The sequence below is a fragment of the Cetorhinus maximus genome, chromosome 19 (assembly GCF_964194155.1).
Source record: "Cetorhinus maximus chromosome 19, sCetMax3.hap1.1, whole genome shotgun sequence".
Lineage (NCBI taxonomy): Eukaryota > Metazoa > Chordata > Chondrichthyes > Lamniformes > Cetorhinidae > Cetorhinus > Cetorhinus maximus.
In genome coordinates, this window is record NC_135897.1 from 69,655,539 (window position 1) to 69,662,019 (window position 6,481).

The following is a 6,481-nucleotide window of genomic DNA, read 5'->3' on the forward strand; positions in this document are numbered from 1 at the left end:
TGGCGGGAAAACACATCGGTGCAGAACACGTCTTGACAAGTGTGAGGTGCAGAAGTTGAGACTTACCGTCAGGGCCTTGTGCATATCGTGGCCTTCCTAGGAGCAGAAGATGCTGGATCTCGACAGCAATGGGACCCTGGAGGAATGTCCATGGCATGCTGGGTGGATTCTCATGGACATGGCTCTGCTGTGCAGCAGCTCACGGAAGGTAGAAGGTCGCCGTTGAGGTTCTGCTTCGAGACATCAGTGTCTTGGTCATGGTCTGCAATGGATGATCGCCGAAGGGGTGGAGAGGGCGGTGTAGGTTTGACTGGGAAATGAAGGTGTGTCAGGCGCAGGTGAGGTTGGGAGGGGGCGAATTATGGTGTCGGGGATTGAGTTTTTTTTATTCAATTCATGGGATGTGGGCTTCGCAGGCTGCATTTATTGCCCAGCCCTAGTTGCCCTTGAGAGTGGTGAGCTACCTTCTTGAACCGCTGCAGTCCATGTGGTGTGGGTACACCCACAGTGCTGTTAGGAAGGGAGTTCCAGGATTTTGACCCAGCGGCATTAAAGGAACGGTGATATATTTCCAAGTCAGGATGGTGAGTGACTTGGAAGGGAACTTCCAGATGGCGGTGTTCCCATCTATCTGCTGCCCTTGTCCTTTGAGATGGTAGAGGTTGTGGGTTTAGAAGGTGTTGTCTCAGGAGCAGTGCATCTTGTAGATGGTACACACTGCTGCTACTGTGCGTCGGTGGTGGAGGGAGTGAATGTTTGTGGATGTGGTGCCAATCAAGCGAGCTGCTTTGACCTGGACGGTATCAATCTTCTTGACTGTTGTGGGAGCTACACTCATCCAGGCAAGTGGGGAGTGTTCCATCACACTCCTGACTTGAGCCTTGTAGATGGTGGCCAGGCTTTGGGGAATCAGGAAGTGGATTACTCATCGCACAATTCCTAGCCTCTGACCTGCTCTTGTAGCCACAGTATTTATATGGCTAGTCCAGTTCAGTTTCTGGTCAATGGTAATCCCCAGGATGTAGGTGGAGGGGGATTCAATGATGGTAATGCCATTGAACATCAAAGGGCAATGGTTGGATTTTCTCTTGTTGGAGATGATCATTGCCTAACACTTGTGTGGCGCGAATGTTACTTGCCACCTGTCAGCCCAAGCCTGGATAAGTGGGGAGGAAGGTGTAAGCCAAGGAGTTTGGAGTGGGGAAGGAGTCCAGAGGGAGGGAGGAGTCTAGGGGGAGGAGGGGGGAGAGGAAGGAGTAAGGGGGATGGATGTCTAGGTGAATGTGCAAGGGAGGCGTCTGTGGATGACTGCCCCCTGGGGAGTGAAATGAGGGTGGATGTGGTAGGAGGGAATGGTGAGAATGAGAGAGGGCAGAGTGAGCTGAGAGGGTGAGGGTACGATGGTATCGGTAGAAGGGACGGCGAGTGTGCTTGGTGGGAACTCAGAGGCTGACACGGACCCTGAGGGTGGGAAGGAGGAGGTTGGGGAGGTCAACGTGGATGGGGGTGGGATTTTCAGGAAAGTGGGGAACGTGCAGGTTCACTTGGACATCCCTGAAAGAAAGGGTTCTGGCTGGTAGGTGGCCATGGGGAGGTCGAAGGTGATGCCAAGTGGGTTAACATTGATGGGGGAAAGGACATGTGTGACTGGGGGAGGGGAAAGTACGGGGGTGTTGAAGACAAATTTTACCAGCACTATGCTTCTAAAACTGAAAGTGAAAGGAGACTCCTGTTGAGCAGGACCAAGTGCTTCATGGGAATGTGATCAGTGGGTGGGTGGAGATGCAGGACAGCTCAGGTGAACAACTGGAAGAGAACCCCAGCACATTCCATTGAGATGAGTGTGATACAGTAAGGATCTGCGTGTGTGGAGAGTCTTTGCAAGAGGCTCCAAAAGGCCCTGCCACACACACACACTTCTACCCCAGAATCACTTGTGGGCTGGCTGCATGCAACTGAACTATTGGGAGGGTGGGGACAGTGGGGTGCAGGGGGAGGACTCGCGAAGCCTGTCAATGAAGCTGAAAGACACCATTATACATTATTCAGTGAAAGTGAATATATTTTCAGATTATAAAGTGTCAAAACGTGTTCACCCTGTGCAATCAACTTTGATCGGAATTTCTTAACTTTTCTAGGCCTATCAGTTCTTCCAGGAGCTGCACTGATATCCGCAGCAGTGGTGGAGACAGCCAGTGCAATGGTTGGCCCTGTTGCCTCTGATGACTTTGGCGTGTGTCCTCTGGAGAGCCAAGGCTTTGAGGGCTCCGCTTACTCTGGTTGTCCTGTGGGCCAGCTGCACCCTCTGTGGTGACAGAGGGTGAGGTTGAGGGGGTCACAGGCAAAGGAGACTCGGAGGGAGGGGACAGCCTCTAAGATTCCTGAGTGGATGACCCAGGGGCATCCCGCTCCTCCTCCCCTTCGGGTGCCTGAGGACTCTGGCGTGACTCCTTGAGGGGAAGGAGCACCTGGAGGGATGTTGAGGTGCCCTGCTTCCCTTTTGCGTTGCCACTGCAGGAAGACACTCATGGCTCCCGTGATGGAGTGAAGGTCTGCGTGCATCTCTGTTTTGCTGGACCAGGGTCTCCATAGCGTCTGCCATCCTTTCCATGGAGACCTCCATGCATGCACATGTGGGCACCACTTCATCAGAGAGCAAGCAAGCGCAGCCCTCTGACTCGGTGCCACTCTGTTGAGGGCTCCCAACAGCTCTGCATCATATTCCCCCATCTTCTACTGACTCTCCACGATGAGTTGGAAGGCCGGATCCAGAGGCTCGTCATCTAACTCGGACCTCACAGATGCTTCTTCCCCTGCAGTCCTCCGAGTGCTGAGGAGCTTCCTCCCTCTGCGCACACATGACCACCAGGTTGTGAACCTGAGCCTGCTCTAGATCTAGGTCCCACCAAGGTGTGTGTCTCTACGCTGGTGGAGGGTGTAGGTAAACGCTGTGACGGGTCTTCTAGGCTGCTTATTCCCTTCATTTGAGGAGCTGTCCTCTAGGCTGGAGGTGAGGATGTGGATGGAGCTGAGGAACTGGCTGGCTGAGGGTGTCAGTTGCTTGTCAGGTATCCCTGTGAACCAAAGTAGAGATGATTAATGCATGGCAGCACACCCAAAAGCAGGAGAAACAGCATGCACATGTGGTGCAGGATCCTCATGTGGGTGATCCCTGCCAACATCACTATCGCCGCAGGCACGGTCCACGTCCTCACCAGTCAGTACGATGGTATGCACCTCAAAGTGATTGAGGGGCCGAATGTGAGCTACTCCACCCTTGGACTGAGACCTCTCCCTGCATTTGTCAGCCATCTTCTTCTGTATGAAAACAGATGGAGAGTGTGAGAGCAGGACACACGGCATTGCGTGGAATGTTTGTGTGGTGAGCGGAGCCATGGATGGGATGAGGATGTGAGCTCAAGAGGGTGTGAGCCTGATGGAGATGTGAGGGTATGTGTGAGAGTTGGTAGTGTCGTCCCTTGAGGTGTGAGATCCCTTTGGATGCATGATGGATTTGTGAGAAGTGAGTTGAGAGTGATGAGAAAAGTAACTTACCCGGGCAGAATGGATGAGACCATTCATCCTCTTTTGGCAGCTGATGGCTGTCCCCTTTTGCAGGTTGTTGGCACTGACCACTGCTGCCACCACCTCCCATGTTGGATTGGCGACCTTGTTTGCCGGCCTTCACCCAGAGTCGAGGACTTCATGTCGGGCCTCCATTGTGTCCAAAAGGCATTGCAGGGATGTATAACTGAATTAGGGGGCTGCAGACCTCTTACCTTTAGGGGCTATGTCTTCTGTGTGGCAGTCCAGGGCTGGAAGCACTGAGAAGTGTCTACTCTGTTGCACTTTAAATATGGTGTATGGTGTGAGGAAGCAGCAAGGTGATGGCATGGCGGGCGAATCGGAGGCTGTCCACCAGCAAAACAGCGTGTTTCACAGGAATGCATTATTGATAAGGCAGGATTGGGACAATGCAGCATCAAAAGCCACCATTGCAGCCAGCGGGCAAAACTTTCTTTTTCTCATCTGCTACCACACCCAGTGCAAACCTGGGATGATTCCACCCCTAGCATCGTGTAATGAGAAAGGCCTAATTAATAATCTCATTGTAAAGGAATCTTCAGGGAAGAGTGAGCATAACATGATGGGATTTCACATAAAGTTTGAAAGTGATTTAACTCAATCTGAAACTAGGACCTTAAATCCAAACAAAGGAAACTATGAAGTATGAGGGGTCTGTGGAAGATTGGGAAACTACGTTAAAAGCTTTGGTAGCCAGGCAATGGCTAGCATTTAAAGAATCATTACCTGGCCTTCAACAAATATACATTCCTTTGAGGCACAAAACCCAACAGGAAAAGTGATCCAACTGTGGCTAACAAGAGAAGTTAAAGATTGTATTAGACGAAAGGGAGAAGCTTATTAAGTTGCTTTAAAAAAGTAGTAAGCCTGAGTATTGTGAGAATATAAGAATTCAGGAGGTTGACTCTGAGGAGGAACTTCAGGAAATACAAAATGAGTTGGATAAATGAAGTAATTGGGTAGAAGAGTTACAAATTAAATTTAAAAGGGACACGTGCAAATTGTTGCATATAGGAAGAAAAATGAGTAGCACGCATACTCTATGAATGACGTTGAAATAGTTGAGATGAAATTGAAAGTGATCTATTATCCTTGAGGAAGCAATCAACAAAGCAAATAGAATGCTAATGCAAAAATAGTGAGAGGAAGTTATAACAGCATCAGCAACAACTATTGTAAAAGAAGTTATGATCAAATAATGCTTTGGTCAGATCGCCGCCTTAAGTATTATGATCAATCTAGCCATTGATGTACAGGAGAGACACACAAAAAGCTGGAGGCAGTTCAGGCAAGAGTGATAAGGATGCATCTGAATGGGTTAGAGGTATAAGAAAGGATTTTGGGATATAAATTCATTTGTGTCTTGTTGAATTTTTGAGCACAAAATCAGCATTCCACTTGCCAAGTTTGTAGTGGGAGGTCCTGTGCCAGAAGCACACACAAGAAATGCCCCTGCCATATTGCTTAAGCTGCATTAAGACATCCCTGATAGCTGCCCGAAATGAACGCTCGTCTCTTAAACTATGCAAATAGAAGTGCTCTGCTAGAATTAGGACCGTGCTAAATTTACCACGTTGGAGAATTAATGAAACAAATGTGTGTGGGACTTCAACAACCTCTGCACAACTTTGTAGTCTGTTGACTGCAGATTACAGGAATGTTGCAGGAACACACAGCAGTAGTAACATGCAAGAGTAGGCACAGGTGAGAGAGCAATTGAACATCTGTGCCACCAAATCATTGCCCTCCAATGACATATGCTGAAATGGAGCAAGCTTAGGCAGCAGTCTCTATAGCCTTGGATATTCTGTGAACAGTTGCAGAAGCCCACACAAAGAACTATAGAGCCACTGCCACAAACCTTGAGAATGAGCAGCCACCCACCTCACTTGTTTCTCTCACTCGGCTTGGAAGGAGCACTATATTGGGTAATATTTGTCAGAAACTATACACAATCATCAAGAGGAAGCACCTGGATGGAAATAATTAAAGCATTGCAAGCACTGTTAAGTGAATAAATTATTTGAAGTCAATTTGCATTTTGTGCAGAGTTCATTTGTGATGTAAGAACTCATGCTTACAAAGCATGTTATCACATACTTGGGGTATCTCAAAGCATTAACAACCAATGCAATGTTGGGAGTAGTTGGGGTCAGAACATAAAACTGTTCAGAAGCAGCTAAACATAGGGCAGAGCTTTTCATCCCATGGGCGGACACATGCCTGACCCGAACAGGAGTAAAATAGTGCACGATGACGTCGGGTGAGTGTCCATAAGACCATAAGATGTAGGAGCAGAAGTAGGCCATTCGGCCCTTTGAGTTTCTCCGCCACTCAATGAGATCATGGCTGATCTGATAATCCTGAACTCCACTTTCCTGCCTTTTCCCCATAACCCATGATTCCCTTACTGATTAAAAATCTGTCTATCTCAGCCTTGAATATACTTAATGACCCAGCCTCTACAGTCCTCTGCGGTTAAGTATTCCACAGATTGGCTACCCTCTGAGAGAAGAAATTCCTCCTCATCTCTGTTTTAAATGGGCACCTCCTTACCCTGAGATTAGGAGAAACAACCTCTCAGCATCTACCCTGCCAAGCCCCCTAAGAATCTTATATGTTTCAATAAGGTCGCCTCTCATTCTTCTAAACTTCAAAGAGTACAGGCCCAACCAACTCAACCTCCCCTCATAAGAAAATCTCTCCATCCCCGGGATGTCCTGAGGTCATCGTGCACTCGTGCGATATTTCATTTGGCGGGCGCACGCGGGTGCTGGAGCGGCACCCACCATTAGTTAACAGGCCACTTAAGGCCATTAACAATCCAATTGTCTGTGATTTTTCGTTGCCCATGCAATTTTCTGCTCATTGCACGGGCAAAGTGGGCAGACGGCCA